The following is a 17,527-nucleotide window of genomic DNA, read 5'->3' on the forward strand; positions in this document are numbered from 1 at the left end:
GCATCACGTCAAGGTTTGGGTTGTGTGTTGATGCAACGCCAAAAGGTTATTGCCTACGCGTCACGCCAGTTGAAGGTACATGAAAAGAACTATACCACACATGATTTGGAGTTAGGCGCAGTAGTTTTCGCTTTGAAGATCTGGAGACACTACCTTTATGGTACGAAGTGCACAATTTTCACATATCACAAGAGCCTCCAACACATATTCAACCAGAAGGAGTTGAATATGAGGCAAAGACGATGGGTAGAACTGTTGAATGACTACGACTGCGAGATTAAGTATCATCCAGGGAAGGCGAATGTGGTCGCCGATGCCCTAAGTCGAAAAGAGAGGATCAAGCCCATAAGGGTTAGGGCTTTGGAAATGATTATTCAGACCGATCTTTCCTTACGCGTTCGTGCAGCGCAGAAAGAAGCTCTCAAGGAAAGAAACCTTGAAGAAGAGTATCTCCGTGGGATGGAGAAGTTATTGGTACCAAACAGGGAAGGAACATTGTGTTTTGAGAAAAGGATTTGGGTTCCTCTGTTTGGTGGTTTAAGGAAGGTTATTTTCGATGAAGCTCACAAATCGCGGTACTCTATCCACCCTGGAGCGGATAAGATGTACCAGGATCTTAAAGATTATTATTGGTGGCCTAGGATGAAAGGCGATGTGGCTATTTATGTGAGAAAATGTTTAACTTGCGCCAAGGTTAAGGCGGAATACCAGAAGCCTTCGGGACTTCTGCAGCAACCAGAGATTCCCAAGTGGAAGTGGGAACAAATCTCTATGGATTTTATTACGAAGTTGCCAAGAACGCCAAGAGGCCATGACACTATTTGGGTAATAGTGGATCGCTTAACAAAGTCAGCACACTTCCTACCTATCCGAGAGAAGGATAATACGAGCAAACTGGCCGAAATTTACATGAGAGAGATTGTTACACGCCATGGAGTACCTCTCTCGATTATCTCTGATAAAGACGGAAGGTTCGTGTCAAGGATATGGCAATCCTTCCAGGAAGCTTTTGGCTCCAAGTTGAATCTGAGCACAGCTTTTCACCCGCAGACCGACGGTCAAAGCGAGCGGACGATTCAGACGTTAGAAGACATGCTGAGAGCATGTGTGATGGATTTGGGCAGTAGCTGGGATAAGCATTTGCCTTTGGTTGAGTTTTCATACAACAACAGCTACCACACCAGTATTGGTGCCGCGCCATTCGAAGCTTTATATGGGCGCAAGTGCAGATCGCCGCTTTGTTGGGCTGACGCAGGTGATAGACAATTGGTTGGTCCTGAAATGGTACAGGAAACCACAGATAAGATCGCACAGATACGGGACCGCATCAGTGCGGCTCGTGACAGGCAGAAAGCCTACGCGGATCGAAGCAGGAAACCTCTAGAGTTTGAGGTTGGTGAGATGGTTTTGTTGAAGGTATCACCCTGGAAGGGTGTGGCACGCTTTGGGAAACGTGGAAAGTTGAACCCGAGGTATATTGGACCATTCAAGATCTTGGAGAGAATCGGGTTAGTAGCATACAAGTTGGACCTACCTGCCGAACTAAATGGTGTTCACGATACATTTCATGTATCCAATCTGAAGAAAAGTCCAACTCAAGATACCGTTGCCATACCTACCGACGAAATTCATGTTGACGACACGCTCCATTTCGTTGAAGAACCTGTTGAGGTCACGGATTGGAAAGTTAACAAGACCCGCCGGAGCAGTGTCAAGCTCGTCAAAGTTCGTTGGAATGCTAGACATGGTCCTGAATTCACCTGGGAGCGTGAGGACCGAATGAAAGAGAAATACCCCCACTTATTTCCTGAGAACCCTGCTTCTACAAGCAGAGCTTAAAATTTCGCGACGAAATTTTTTTAACGGGGGGAGAATGTGACAACCCTCACTAAACCAGGTATCCGTACAACTTAATTCATTAATAATTGCTGCTTAATTACTGTGCTTAACTGAAATTGCCAATGAACTGCTACTTGATTTCTAGTACTTGTATATTCCTGCATCATACTTTGATTTCCGTCACTACATTATTTACAAGTTGAACTTTAGTGACAAGCATGATGCACTAAAGCACAGTAGCATTAGAACGGATAACCTATTGAACATGCTGATAAAGCCAGCATCAGGCAGACACTGCCTCTAAGGGCCTGTATGAGCCATAAATATTTTACTACACCCATAGTGAGTGTAGGGATACAAGGGTTGTAGAACTGCGTCTCTAGGAATAAGATATAATGACTGGATGTGCCTAAAACGTACTCTAAGCACGAAACACAACACTTTTATTTACATACTAGCTTCTGGCTAACTAATAAAGTGCCAAAACATGGTGAAAGTATTCCTGACACTTTGCAGAATAAATAGTGTCACTAAAAATATTATTAACAACGCTTAAAAGCTTGCTTAAGCTCTTTAACGGATTTCTATCCAAACGAACAACCGGACTATACCCGGAACATAAAAATATTGACAAAAATATTATTGATCTTTTTCTGAGCCAGTTAGGGTCCCTGATTACCCTAACACCCGCGTTAAAGCGCAACACTTAACTAACCGAGTTAACCCCTATCTAACTTGGTTTATAGTAACTAATCTCTAACTGTAAGATTGAAATCGAACCAAAGGACCCCCCCCTTGGCCGATCGGTCACATTGTGACCAAGTGAAGTACAAGTTTGATTATTTAATTCTCCTATGTCTAGTATCAAGAGGACATGAAAACCAATGGATTAAGATCTTTGAATTGTCTATAAACACAAGAGTTCTTATCACTTCACAATATCAACCAAAATCACTCTCTCTCTCCCTCCAAGAGCTCTCGGCCGAACCCCCTTGGGTCACCACCATCCATTTTCGATCTTGGTTCATCCATTCCAAGCGCATACAAGTGTTCAAGGTCACGTATTAGGGGTCTTGGAGCAAACGGAAGCGGAAGGACCTCATCATCTTGCTTTTATCCATCACATTTTCGCCTAGATTCTTCCCTAGTCCCGAGCTAGAGGTATAATGCTTAAAACTCATTCTTGAACATATCTAAAGTGGTTAATAAGAATTGTAACGGTTAAAAGTCGGAAACTTATCTTTTAAATCTTTAAAGTTTACTAAAACATGAATTTTGTTGGTTAAAAGATCATAAGTTGTGTAAAAGTTGTAGTGTTCAAATATGGTGATTATTTAGGCCCGATCTACGTTGTGGTGGCTCGGATCATCGTTTAACCCGACTTTGTTAAGATCATAAATCTTGACATAAGCTTGTTTCTATCGGTACAAGGGTTAAAAGGTGAAACTCTACCACACGGGAAACATGAACTTGTGTAAAAGTGTTTTTACTTGTAAAATAGTGTTTAAAACTAGCGGATCTACGTATGTACAAGTGGTATTTTCGTAGAACCAAGTGTCGAGAAAATCATGTTTTATAAAAAGTCGGATGACACACTAACAAATATGATTTTACAAACCACAAGTGTATAAACACTTGTGAAATGAAAAGTTTCGACAAAATAACAATCTTTGAGAAAGATGACGGGAAGTTGTAAAGGATGATTTATACTAAAAACGAGGTTTTTACAAGATTTAATTACTTTACACATAGATCCACAAAATATAACAGGATCTACACTGTAGTTTTCGGAAAAACTACAAGTTCATGTGATTATGCGATTTTACATACTTGCCGACTAGTTTGATGTGTCGGAAATTGATTGATTGATTTAAAGAAGTGTTGAAGTGATTTTGTAAAAGAAAATGATACGCTAGAAAGCTCTGGCGAAATTTTTCTAAAAACCTAACACTTAGATTATTTACAAGTGTTAGAATTATTTTGATATGTTTTCAAAATATATTTCGCCACAGCTTTATTTACAAATATTCGGAGGTGGGATTTTCACAAAACTAAACGTGATAAATATATATTTGGTAAATATATTTTTCACCACACTGTTTATGATTATTTTGTGAAAATACATAAATATTATTTTTAGAGTGAAAATAATATTTCGAACGATAACAGCTCCAAAATAATACAAACGCTTACACGACAAACATATAAGTTACACCGGTAATTATTATTACCACTTAATCGTTAAAACGTAACTTACGCATTATACGAAAATATTCATGAACGCGTATTTTGTCGACGCATTATTTTGGGAATATTATGTGAAGTGAAAATATAATATTTTTGAGAAAAATATTTATATTTTTAAAGTAGAAGTAAAAATATATTAAGTGGGACTTAATGATATAATACAAATACACATGTATTAAATCCCCCATCCTTGGGAAGGAGATTAACTACCAAGTACATGCAAAATATAAACACGAAATAGTTGTCTAACTATTTCCCAAAAACCTAAACTATAAAGCTAAGGCACGGCCATCCGTCTAATAGTATTAGCACATGTAGGTCGTTGCACAGCTGCCCGACATTCGGAGTACTTGGTATAGCGACGCACTGACTGTGAGTTCATGTCCCCCTTTTCTCTTAACTGTTTTCAGTTTTCTAAACTGCGGGGGTGAAATACATGTTACATTGATTATGAATACTTTATACATGGTATGGTTAGCGTAAGGAGGTTTGGTACTTAAGATCATGTGAGTGGGTAGGCGGAAACTTGAGGCCATTAATCCTCATGGTAGGACCGAGGGACAGGAGCGGTAGATCTATCTGGGTGTAGCGAGCCCAGCCCCAGGTCCAGCATAACGGACCTCGGGGTGACTTTGTCACACCCCCAAAATCCACACGCGGAGTACCGCCGCTAGGAGGCGTGACATGACCAGGATCAAGCCATCAATCATATTGAACATAGCATAATATAAATAAGATAGTTCGTAAAAACCCAATTCAATACAATTGATGTTCTAAACCAAACATAATATCAGTAGCGGAAGCATAAGTATGTAAACCCAAAGTAAATCATAAGTTCAAATATTTGAAACGTTAAACATAGCATTCATGATCCATTGCCCACAACGACCCGCTCCTCTTGTGCAAGCTCCATAAGTACCTAAGGTCCTGCAAGGCATGCAGCAGAGAGTCAACAACTAGTTGAGCGAGTTCACAGTTAACAGTTCAGTAATAGTATGGTATGAGTAATAGTATGTTCGTTCGTTTATATCATGTATCATATTTCCATCGCGGCCTCCCAGGCAGGTGTGCGAAGATATTAGGGGATGTTCCTCCCAAGTGTTCTAGACTAGGTTTACTAGTATCGCGGCCTACCAAGCAGGTGTGCGAAGATGTTAATAGGTTTAGTTCGCGGCCTTCCAAAGGCAGGTGTGCGAAGATGTCATAATATCGCGGCCAACCCTTGGCAGGTGTGCGAAGATCAGTTCAATAAGTGTTACTAGTCTAGTTGGTTCGTATTCGTTAGGTTCTACCATCTGAGTATACACAATAATCCATCAAATCCCATTTCCACCCGGGAACCCATGCCTTGGCTGTGTGAACTCACCTTGGGTTTGCTCGGTATGCTATGTATGTGCTCAAAGTAAATCAATCACGTCCTAGAGTATGCACGTATACAATCAGTTTGAATTCATACAGTTCACGTATAAGCATAATCAATGATCACCAAGTAGTACACATCAGTTAGTTAACTCAGTTAACACTTAACAGAATCAAATCAGTTTACTATGCAGGTTATCCAAGTTGGCGAAACAGAGGTTGGCGAAACACAAGTTGACGAAACTCATTGTGTTTCGTCAACTACCCTTTGACTAATCAAATTTGTATTTCGTTAACATCCTTGGCGAATCAGAAGTTCTATTTCGTTAACATCCTTGGCGAATCAGAAGTTCTATTTCGCTGATTACTCTTGGCAAAACAACAGTCCTGTTTCGTCAAGAGTTCCTTTTCGTCGAGCATTCACATTCGTCAACATTCTATTACGTCAACATCCTAATTCGCCACACATTCAGATTCGTTAAGCAGCAATTACGTCAACATATCAGTTACAAAAATCATGCAGTCGATTATGGAAACCCTAATCATTCTAGCAGCCGCCTAGAACACCATCAAGAACAATCATCATACTATCATCAGATCAACGTACAACTATCGCAACCCAGAAATCATAATCAACAAAGTTTAATAACATTAAACCGACATGAGCATCGTTAGTTCTAGATCTACCCATCACGTAATTATATCAATCCGGTCAGTTTATTGATATCCCTAATCAATACCATATTTCACATTGCATACCGAACACAAGATCACAACATTTATAATCAACCCTAGTTCATCCTAACGGTTAACAATAAATCATACAATTCATGCATTCACAGATCAACATGATATTCATCAACAATACGTAGACCAATAAACATTAGCAATGACTAACCGGAGAATTAAACGATTAATACGGACGGAACGGGTGAATTCTCGGGTAACAGAGGCTGCCGACGTGCACAGGAAAGCTTCTAGGGTTTCAGTTTTGCTAAAGTGTGACAAATGAGGGGTTTCCGTATGACTTATACGCGTAAAGGTTTACTGGGCCGCACTGGGCCTTGGCGAAACAGCTTGGGCCGGCGGAACACATGTTTCGTCGAGGTGAGGTTGGCGAAACAGGTTTTCCTGTTTCGTCGAGTTTGGTTTGACGGATCATGCTCCTGTTCCGTCGGATTGCTTCGCGAAGTATACAAGGCTTAGCTAATATTATTAACACATATCATGCAATATTCAAAACGCGTTTCATTATAACATGTGCACAGTTACAAGACAAACAAATCAACAATCAAAGTCAATGGTCAAAGTTAACGTGCATTTAAAGTCGAAAGGTCGAGTTGTCACATTATCCCCAACTTAAAAGAAATTTCGTCCCGAAATTTGGTACGTACCTACTGAGGAAGCTAGATAGGTTGCATCGTTCACTGGTTTTCCTGGGGTGTCACATCCTCACCCCGTTGATCTGGAATTTCGTCCCGAAATTCCGTGGTAGTAGCTTCAGCCTCAGCGGTGGTTGTATAGGTTCCGAATAGCTGTGGATACTTTTCTTTCATTTGGTCTTCACGTTCCCAGGTGTACTCTGGGCCACGTCGGGAGTTCCAACGAACTCGAACAAGAGGGATTCTCTTGTGTTTGAGGACCTTAACATCCCGGTCCGTGATTTCAACTGGTTCCTCGACGAACTGCAACCGCTCGTCGATAGTGAGTTCCTTAAAAGGAACTATAAGGGTCTCATCTGACAGGCACTTCTTCAGATTCGACACGTGAAATACATTGTGAACTGCCCCGAGTTCCGCTGGTAGGTTTAGCTTGTAGGCCACTTTGCCTATTTTCTCAATGATCTCGAACGGTCCAACATACCGCGGATTTAGTTTGCCCCGTTTGCCAAAACGTACCACACCCTTCCAGGGTGAGACTTTAAGTAAAACCCGGTCCCCGACCTGAAATTCCAAAGGCTTTCTACGCTTATCCGCGTAGGCTTTCTGACGGTCGCGTGCTGCCGCCATGCGTTGTCGTATCTGTGCAATCTTTTCTGTGGCGTCCACTACAATCTCTGGACCCGTAATTTGACTATCCCCCACCTCTGCCCAACAGAGAGGTGACCGGCATTTACGCCCGTACAATGCCTCGAATGGAGCGGCTTGTATGCTGGTGTGATAACTGTTATTGTATGAGAACTCCACCAAAGGGAGATGCTTTTCCCAGCCGTTGCCGAAATCGATAACACATGCTCGAAGCATGTCTTCTAGAGTTTGGATCGTTCGCTCAGACTGCCCATCCGTCTGAGGATGATACGCTGTGCTCATGTCTAACCGTGAGCCGAAAGATTTGTGCATTGCTTGCCATAGTTCCGACGTGAATCGTGCATCCCGATCCGAAATGATGGATATGGGCACCCCGTGCCTTGAAACTACTTCTATAAGATAGATGTCTGCGAGAGTGGAGAACTTATCCGTTTCCTTTATCGCTAGGAAGTGTGCAGACTTGGTGAGTCGATCCACGATCACCCATATCGTATCGTTCCCTCGCTGAGATCTAGGTAAGCCCGTAACAAAATCCATGGAAATTTCTTCCCATTTCCATTGTGGTATCCTGGGTTGTTGAAGTAGGCCAGCTGGTTTCTGATATTCAACCTTGACCCTCGCACAGGTCAAGCACTTGCCAACGTAAGTAGCGATGTGGGCCTTCATGCTAGGCCACCAATAAGTAGTTCTGATGTCGTGGTACATTTTATCCGACCTTGGATGTACCGAGTAGCGAGACTTGTGTGCTTCGTCCATTACCAGCTCGCGTAAACCGCCATAGAGTGGGACCCAAATACGCCCCGTTACGTAGTAGGCACCGTCTTCCTTTTGTTCCATTTGTTGCCTTGAGCCGCGTAAGGCTTCAGCCTCGACGTTTTCGGGCTTCAATGCTTCTATCTGAGCATTTCGTATCTGCGCAGGAAGACTAGACTGAATCGTAAGCTGTAGCGCTCGCACGCGCTTAGGTAGAGTGTTCTTTCGACTGAGGGCGTCAGCCACAACATTGGCCTTGCCTGGATGGTACTTGATGGCGCATTCGTAGTCGTTCAGCAGTTCAACCCATCTTCGTTGACGCATGTTCAAATCCTTTTGCTTAAGAATATGCTCGAGACTCTTGTGATCGGTGTAAATCGTGCACCTGGTACCGTACATGTAGTGTCGCCATATCTTAAGCGCGAAGACCACAGCTCCCAGCTCTAAATCGTGCGTCGTGTAGTTCCGTTCATGAATCTTGAGTTGACGAGAGGCGTAGGCAATAACTTTATCCCGCTGCATCAATACACAACCAAGCCCCTGTATCGACGCGTCACAATAGACTACAAAATCATCCGTGCCCTCTGGCAATGAGAGAATAGGTGCGCTGCAAAGCCTATCCTTTAAGTACTGAAAAGCGTTTTCCTGGGAATCTCCCCAACGGTAGGTGACACCTTTCTGTGTCAGCATTGTGAGCGGTTGCGCGATCTTGGAGAAGTCTTTAATAAATCGTCTGTAATACCCCGCCAAACCCAGGAATTGGCGTATTTCCGTTGGTGTACGCGGTGCAGGCCAGTTCCTGATCGAATCTACCTTGGATGGATCGACATGAATCCCATCCCTGTTCACCACATGGCCTAGAAAGTGGACTTCACGGAGCCAGAAGTCGCATTTAGAAAACTTGGCGTACAATTGCTCCTTTCGAAGAAGTTCCAAGATAAGGCGTAAGTGCTGCTCATGTTCCTCCTGACTCTTGGAATAAATCAAAATGTCGTCGATGAAGACAATCACAAACTTGTCTAAGTACGGCTTGCACACCCTGTTCATAAGATCCATGAATACGGCAGGCGCGTTCGTAAGCCCGAATGGCATGACAAGAAACTCGTAGTGACCGTAGCGAGTTCTGAAAGCGGTTTTAGAGACGTCCTCATCCCGGACTCTCAGCTGATGATACCCTGACCTCAAGTCTATCTTGGAGTAGTAACTCGACCCTTGCAACTGGTCGAATAAGTCGTCTATACGCGGAAGAGGATAACGGTTCTTCACCGTCACCTTGTTCAGTTCACGGTAGTCGATGCACATCCTGAAAGTGCCATCTTTCTTTTTCACGAAAAGCACTGGAGCTCCCCAAGGCGATGAGCTTGGACGAATAAAGCCGTTTTCCAAGAGCTCTTGTAGCTGCTTCAACAGTTCTTCCAGTTCGGTTGGAGCTAAACGATACGGTGCGCGGGCTATTGGTGCTGCTCCAGGGGCTAACTCAATCTGGAATTCGACTTGGCGATGGGGCGGTAAACCGGGTAAATCTTCAGGAAACACCTGAGGGAAGTGACGTACAACTGGAATATCCTCTAGCTTCTTTTCCTTTGCGGATGCGTCAGTGACAAGTGCCAGAATTGCAGTGTGCCCCTTTCGTAAACATTTTTGCGCCTTTAAGAAAGAGATGATGCCAACCACAGCACCACTCTTGTCGCCTTGAACTTCGAGAGGTTCCTGACTAGAGCGAGGAATACGAGTAACTTTTTCCTTGCATAAGATCTCTGCGTGATTTTGGGATAACCAATCCATACCGATGACGACGTCGAAACTACCCAAAACTATGGGTATAAGATCAATCGAGAAAGTCTGACCAGCTAGAACGATGTTACAACCCTTGATTACATGTGCCGCTTCTACACTTTTACCATTTGCTAGTTCTACGACGTGTTTGGTGTTTAGGGGTGTTGGTGTACGTTTTAACAATTTACTCATTTTCATGGACATATAACTTGTATCAGCACCCGAATCAAATAAGACAGTAACATAAATATCGTCGAGAAGAAACTTACCCATAACCACATTGGGATCATTCACTGCGTCACCCCGACCTAGCACAAAAGCACGACCCCGAGCTTCGTTGCCATTGTTGTTGTTGTTTCCCCCGTTGTTGTTGTTATTGTTCCCGTTGCCCTGATTGTTGTTGTTGCGATTCTGGTTCTGGTTCAGTTGAGGGCAATCACGTTTGTAGTGACCTTCAGCCCCATACTGGAAACATCCCCGGTTTCCACGCTGTGGCTGCTGCTGCTGGTTCTGTGGAGCTGGCGGTGGGAGTTGCTGGTTCTGATTTGCTGGTCGTGAGCTTCTACAATCCTTAGCCTCATGACCCGGCTTGAGGCATCTTTGACAACGTTCCCTGCGACATCTTCCACTGTGGTGTTTGTTACACCTGTTACACCACGGGTGAGTTCCCCTATAACCACTCTGCCCGTGACTGCCCGATGATTGCTGATTCGGACTCTGATAATCATTGGTGCGACGCTGCTGTGTTTGGGACTGAACAGATACTGATCCCCTGCTGGAATCCCCATCCCACTTTCTTTTGTTCTCGCTGGGTGTGGCAGAAGTAGTAGTAGCTGGAGTAGTAGTAGCAGTAGTGGTAGCACTGATGCGTTTTGGCAGCTTGTTCTGATCTACTGCCTGATCGGTGAGTCGGTGAGCAAGACGCTGAATGTCTTGGATGTTGTTGAGGTTAGCCGACGTCACGTGGCTCTGGATCTCTGGCGCAAGCCCCTTGAGATACAACTCAATGCGTTTAACTGGAGGGTCTACCATCGTTGGACATAAGATAGCCAGTTCATTTGATCGTTTTGTGTAGGCCTCAATCTCTGACCCCATCATCTTCAAGTGGTACAACTCATTCTCCAGCTTGTGAATGTCGTCTCGCTTGCAGTACTCACGCTTGATCAATTCCTTGAAATCCTCCCAAGGTGTGGCGTTAGCAGCTGCCAACCCTAGGATCTGTACTTGCGCGTTCCACCAGGTGAGCGCAATCCCTTCCAATGTGCCGGTGGCATACTTGACCCTGCGAGCCTCAGGGCACTCGCACATTTCAAACACTGACTCTAGCTTCTCAAACCAATGGAGGAGTCCCACTGCCCCCTCGGTGCCACTGAATGAGCTTGGACGACAGTCCATGAAGTTCTTGAAAGTGCAGACAGGCTGCTGCGCGTGTTGACCTATTGTGTACGAATAGGACAAAGTTAAATACGAGAGTTAATATAGGATCTAAAGATCCTAGTGTGAGTCTATACTGTAGGGTATACTACCTGCTTGAGCAGCTGCAAGTGCCGCAACAACTTGAGCTTGAACGAGAGCCTCTAGCTGGGCTTGAGTCATGTTAATTCGTCCAGACATGATCTTCATAGCAAATGTAACATGAGTTAGAGAGGTTCGCGAATAGAGCGATGACAGAAGAGTGTAAGCACATAGGTGTTCTTAAGCAATAACAGGTAGTGAGCAAGAGTATGGTAAGCATACTACGAGCAAAGTTTTAAGCAGTTCTAGCAAGCAGGTAATAAACATAAACCTTATTACCTAAGATGTCGAGTCTTGCACGTGGAGCGAAGCGTCGTTGTGGATCGTTGAGAGCACTATTCTGGTTATAGTCTGGTTTTAATAAAAACGTTTTCCCATATTAAAACCTAGTTCTCTATAACCAATGGCTCTGATACCAATCTGTCACACCCCCAAAATCCACACGCGGAGTACCACCGCTAGGAGGCGTGACATGACCAGGATCAAGCCATCAATCATATTGAACATAGCATAATATAAATAAGATAGTTCGTAAAAACCCAATTCAATACAATTGATGTTCTAAACCAAACATAATATCAGTAGCGAAAGCATAAGTATGTAAACCCAAAGTAAATCATAAGTTCAAATATTCGAAACGTTAAACATAGCATTCATGATCCATTGCCCACAACGACCCGCTCCTCTTGTGCAAGCTCCATAAGTACCTAAGGTCCTGCAAGGCATGCAGCAGAGAGTCAACAACTAGTTGAGCGAGTTCACAGTTAACAGTTCAGTAATAGTATGGTATGAGTAATAGTATGTTCGTTCGTTTATATCATGTATCATATTTCCATCGCGGCCTCCCAGGCAGGTGTGCGAAGATATTAGGGGATGTTCCTCCCAAGTGTTCTAGTCTAGGTTTACTAGTATCGCGGCCTACCAGGCAGGTGTGCGAAGATGTTAATAGGTTTAGTTCGCGGCCTTCCAAAGGCAGGTGTGCAAAGATGTCATAATATCGCGGCCAACCCTTGGCAGGTGTGCGAAGATCAGTTCAATAAGTGTTACTAGTCTAGTTGGTTCGTATTCGTTAGGTTCTACCATCTGAGTATACACAATAATCCATCAAATCCCATTTCCACCCGGGAACCCATGCCTTGGCTGTGTGAACTCACCTTGGGTTTGCTCGGTATGTTAAGTATGTGCTCAAAGTAAATCAATCACGTCCTAGAGTATGCACGTATACAATCAGTTTGAATTCATACAGTTCACGTATAAGCATAATCAATGATCACCAAGTAGTACACATCAGTTAGTTAACTCAGTTAACACTTAACAGAATCAAATCAGTTTACTGTGCAGGTTATCCAAGTTGGCGAAACAGAGGTTGGCGAAACACAAGTTGACGAAACTCATTGTGTTTCGTCAACTACCCTTTGACTAATCAAATTTCTATTTCGTTAACATCCTTGGCGAATCAGAAGTTCTATTTCGTTAACATCCTTGGCGAATCAGAAGTTCTATTTCGTTGATTACTCTTGGCGAAACAAAAGTCCTGTTTCGTCAAGAGTTCCTTTTCGTCGAGCATTCACATTCGTCAACATTCTATTACGTCAACATCCTAATTCGCCACACATTCAGATTCGTTAAGCAGCAATTACGTCAACATATCAGTTACAAAAATCATGCAGTCGATTATGGAAACCCTAATCATTCTAGCAGCCGCCTAGAACACCATCAAGAACAATCATCATACTATCATCAGATCAACGTACAACTATCGTAACCCAGAAATCATAATCAACAAAGTTTAATAACATTAAACCGACATGAGCATCGTTAGTTCTAGATCTACCCATCACGTAATCATATCAATCCGGTCAGTTTATTGATATCCCTAATCAATACCATATTTCACATTGCATACCGAACATAAGATCACAACATTTATAATCAACCCTAGTTCATCCTAACGGTTAACAATAAATCATACAATTCATGCATTCACAGATCAACATGATATTCATCAACAATACGTAGACCAATAAACATTAGCAATGACTAACCGGAGAATTAAACGATTAATACGGATGGAACGGGTGAATTCTCGGGTAACAGAGGCTGCCGACATGCTCAGGAAAGCTTCTAGGGTTTCAGTTTTGCTAAAGTGTGACAAATGAGGGGTTTCCGTATGACTTATACGCGTAAAGGTTTACTGGGCCGCACTGGGCCTTGGCGAAACAGTTTGGGCCGGCGGAACACATGTTTCGTCGAGGTGAGGTTGGCGAAACAGGTTTTCCTGTTTCGTCGAGTTTGGTTTGACGGATCATGCTCCTGTTCCGTCGGATTGCTTCGCGAAGTATACAAGGCTTAGCTAATATTATTAACACATATCATGCAATATTCAAAACGCGTTTCATTATAACATGTGCACAGTTACAAGACAAACAAATCAACAATCAAAGTCAATGGTCAAAGTTAACGTGCATTTAAAGTCGAAAGGTCGAGCTGTCACAAACTTAGTGCCCGACGCATAAATCCGCTAGGTTTGAGTCTCCCTACTTGCACTTCACACATATCAATGGCCTTGCAAACCATTGGTGATCTCTTTTTCCTTATTTGCTACATACCAGGGTTTTTGATAAATACAATGGTTTATTTACTCACTTTCGCATGAACTCGCTCAACATTATTGTTGATTTTTCAACTTACATGTATTTCAGGGAATTAAAGATCTGGCACGGTATGGCATGTTTTCCGCTGCATTAGTCACCGAGGTCATCCAGGGTTTGGGGAATGTGACTTTTTCCTGGACAAGTCACAGTCCTTAAACCATGTTCATGTTATGTTTGGTGTTTGTAATGTTTGGACAAGTTTATGGTTGTTAGGGTGTTATCCCGTTAAGACAATGGTATGGTATTTTTATTTTAATGGATGATCTTGCATATTTTTAATTCATATAGCTTGGTTATGATTAAGCTATGGTATTAAGAAGTCACACCAAATTAACCACGCTTCCGCAAAGCCAGGGTGTGACAGAAGAGTATCTCCGTGGGATGGAGGAGTTATTGGTACCAAATAGGGAAGGAACATTGTGTTTTGAGAAAAGGATTTGGGTTCCTCTGTTTGGTGGTTTAAGGAAGGTTATTTTCGATGAAGCTCACAAATCGCGGTACTCTATCCACCCTGGAGCGGATAAGATGTACCAGGATCTTAAGGATTACTATTGGTGGCCTAGGATGAAAGGCAATGTTGCTGTTTATGTGAGCAAATGTTTAACATGCGCCAAGGTTAAGGCGGAATACCAGAAGCCTTCGGGACTTCTGCAGCAACCAGAGATTCCCAAGTGGAAGTGGGAACAAATCTCTATGGATTTTATTACGAAGTTGCCAAGAACGCCAGGAGGCCATGACACTATTTGGGTAATAGTGGATCGCTTAACAAAGTCAGCACACTTCCTACCTATCCGAGAGAAGGATAATACGAGCAAACTGGCTGAAATTTACATGAGAGAGATTGTTACACGCCATGGAGTACCTCTCTCGATTATCTCTGATAGAGACGGAAGGTTCGTGTCAAGGATATGGCAATCCTTCCAGGAAGCTTTTGGCTCCAAGTTGAATCTGAGCACAGCTTTTCACCCGCAGACCGACGGTCAAAGCGAGCGGACGATTCAGACGTTAGAAGACATGCTGAGAGCATGTGTGATGGATTTGGGCGGTAGCTGGGATAAGCATTTGCCTTTGGTTGAGTTTTCATACAACAACAGCTACCACACCAGTATTGGTGCCGCGCCATTCGAAGCTTTATATGGGCGCAAGTGCAGATCGCCGCTTTGTTGGGCTGACGCAGGTGATAGACAATTGGTTGGTCCTGAAATGGTACAGGAAACCACAGATAAGATCGCACAGATACGGGACCGCATCAGTGCGGCTCGTGACAGGCAGAAAGCCTACGCGGATCGAAGCAGGAAACCTCTAGAGTTTGAGGTTGGTGAGATGGTTTTGTTGAAGGTATCACCCTGGAAGGGTGTGGCACGCTTTGGGAAACGTGGAAAGTTGAACCCGAGGTATATTGGACCATTCAAGATCTTGGAGAGAATCGGGTTAGTAGCATACAAGTTGGACCTACCTGCCGAACTAAATGGTGTTCACGATACATTTCATGTATCCAATCTGAAGAAAAGTCCAACTCAAGATACCGTTGCCATTCCTACCGACGAAATTCATGTTGACGACACGCTCCATTTCGTTGAAGAACCTGTTGAGGTCACGGATTGGAAAGTTAACAAGACCCGCCGGAGCAGTGTCAAGCTCGTCAAAGTTCGTTGGAATGCTAGGCATGGTCCTGAATTCACCTGGGAGCGTGAGGACCGAATGAAAGAGAAATACCCCCACTTATTTCCTGAGAACCCTGCTTCTACAAGCAGAGCTTAAAATTTCGGGACGAAAATTTTCTAACGGGGGGAGAATGTGACAACCCTCACTAAACCAGGTATCCGTACGACTTAATTAATTAATAATTGCTGCTTAATTACTGTGCTTAACTGAAATTGCCAATGAACTGCTACTTGATTTCTAGTACTTGTATATTCCTGCATCATACTTTGATTTCCGTCACTACATTATTTACAAGTTGAACTTTAGTGACAAACATGATGCACTAAAGCACAGTAGCATTAGAACGGATAACCTATTGAACATGCTGATAAAGCCAGCATCAGGCAGACACTGCCTCTAAGGGCCTGTATGAGCCAGAAATATTTTACTACACCCATAGTGAGTGTAGGGATACAAGGGTTGTAGAACTGCGTCTCTAGGAATAAGATATAATGACTGGATGTGCCTAAAACGTACTCTAAGCACGAAACACAACACTTTTATTTACATACTAGCTTCTGGCTAAGTAATAAAGTGCCAAAACATGGTGAAAGTATTCCTGACACTTTGCAGAATAAACAGTGTCACTAAAAATATTATTAACAACGCTTAAAAGCTTACTTAAGCTCTTTAACGGATTTCTATCCAAACGAACAACCGGACTATACCCGGAACATAAAAATATTGACAAAAATATTATTGATCTTTTTCTGAGCCAGTTAGGGTCCCTGATTACCCTAACACCCGCGTTAAAGCGCAACACTTAACTAACCGAGTTAACCCCTATCTAACTTGGTTTATAGTAACTAATCTCTAACTGTAAGATTGAAATCGAACCAAAGGACCCCCCCTTGGCCGATCGGTCACATTGTGACCAAGTGAAGTACAAGTTTGATTATTTAATTCTCCTATGTCTAGTATCAAGAGGACATGAAAACCAATGGATTAAGATCTTTGAATTGTCTATAAATACCTACACTAAACACACAAGATCATAATCAACACACACCACAACCAAACTCTCTCCTCTCCTCTCTCCCTTGGCTCTCGGCCGAACCCACACCCTCATACCCATCCATTTTTCGATTCTTGTTCATCCATTCCAAGCATACACAAGCTTCAAGGGTCACGTATTAGGAGTCTTGGAGCAAACGGAAGTGGAAGGACCTCGTTACCTTGCTTTTATCCATCACATTTTCGCCTAGATTCTTCCCTTGCCCCGAGCTAGAGGTATAATGCTTAAAACTCATTCTTGAACATATCTAAAGTGGTTAATAAGAATTGTAACGGTTAAAAGTCGGAAACTTATCTTTTGAATCTTTAAAGTTTACTAAAACATGAATCTTGTTGGTTAAAAGATCATAAGTTGTGTAAAAGTTGTAGTGTTCAAATATGGTGATTATTTAGGCCCGATCTACGTTGTGGTGGCTCGGATCATCGTTTAACCCGACTTTGTTAAGATCATAAATCTTGACATAAGCTTGTTTCTATCGGTACAAGGGTTAAAAGGTGAAACTCTACCACACGGGAAACATGAACTTGTGTAAAAGTGTTTTTACTTGTAAAATAGTGTTTAAAACTAGCGGATCTACGTATGTACAAGTGGTATTTTCGTAGAACCAAGTGTCTAGAAAATCATGTTTTATAAAAAGT

This window comes from Helianthus annuus, chromosome 14 (assembly GCF_002127325.2).
Source record: "Helianthus annuus cultivar XRQ/B chromosome 14, HanXRQr2.0-SUNRISE, whole genome shotgun sequence".
NCBI classification, from domain to species: Eukaryota; Viridiplantae; Streptophyta; class Magnoliopsida; order Asterales; family Asteraceae; genus Helianthus; species Helianthus annuus.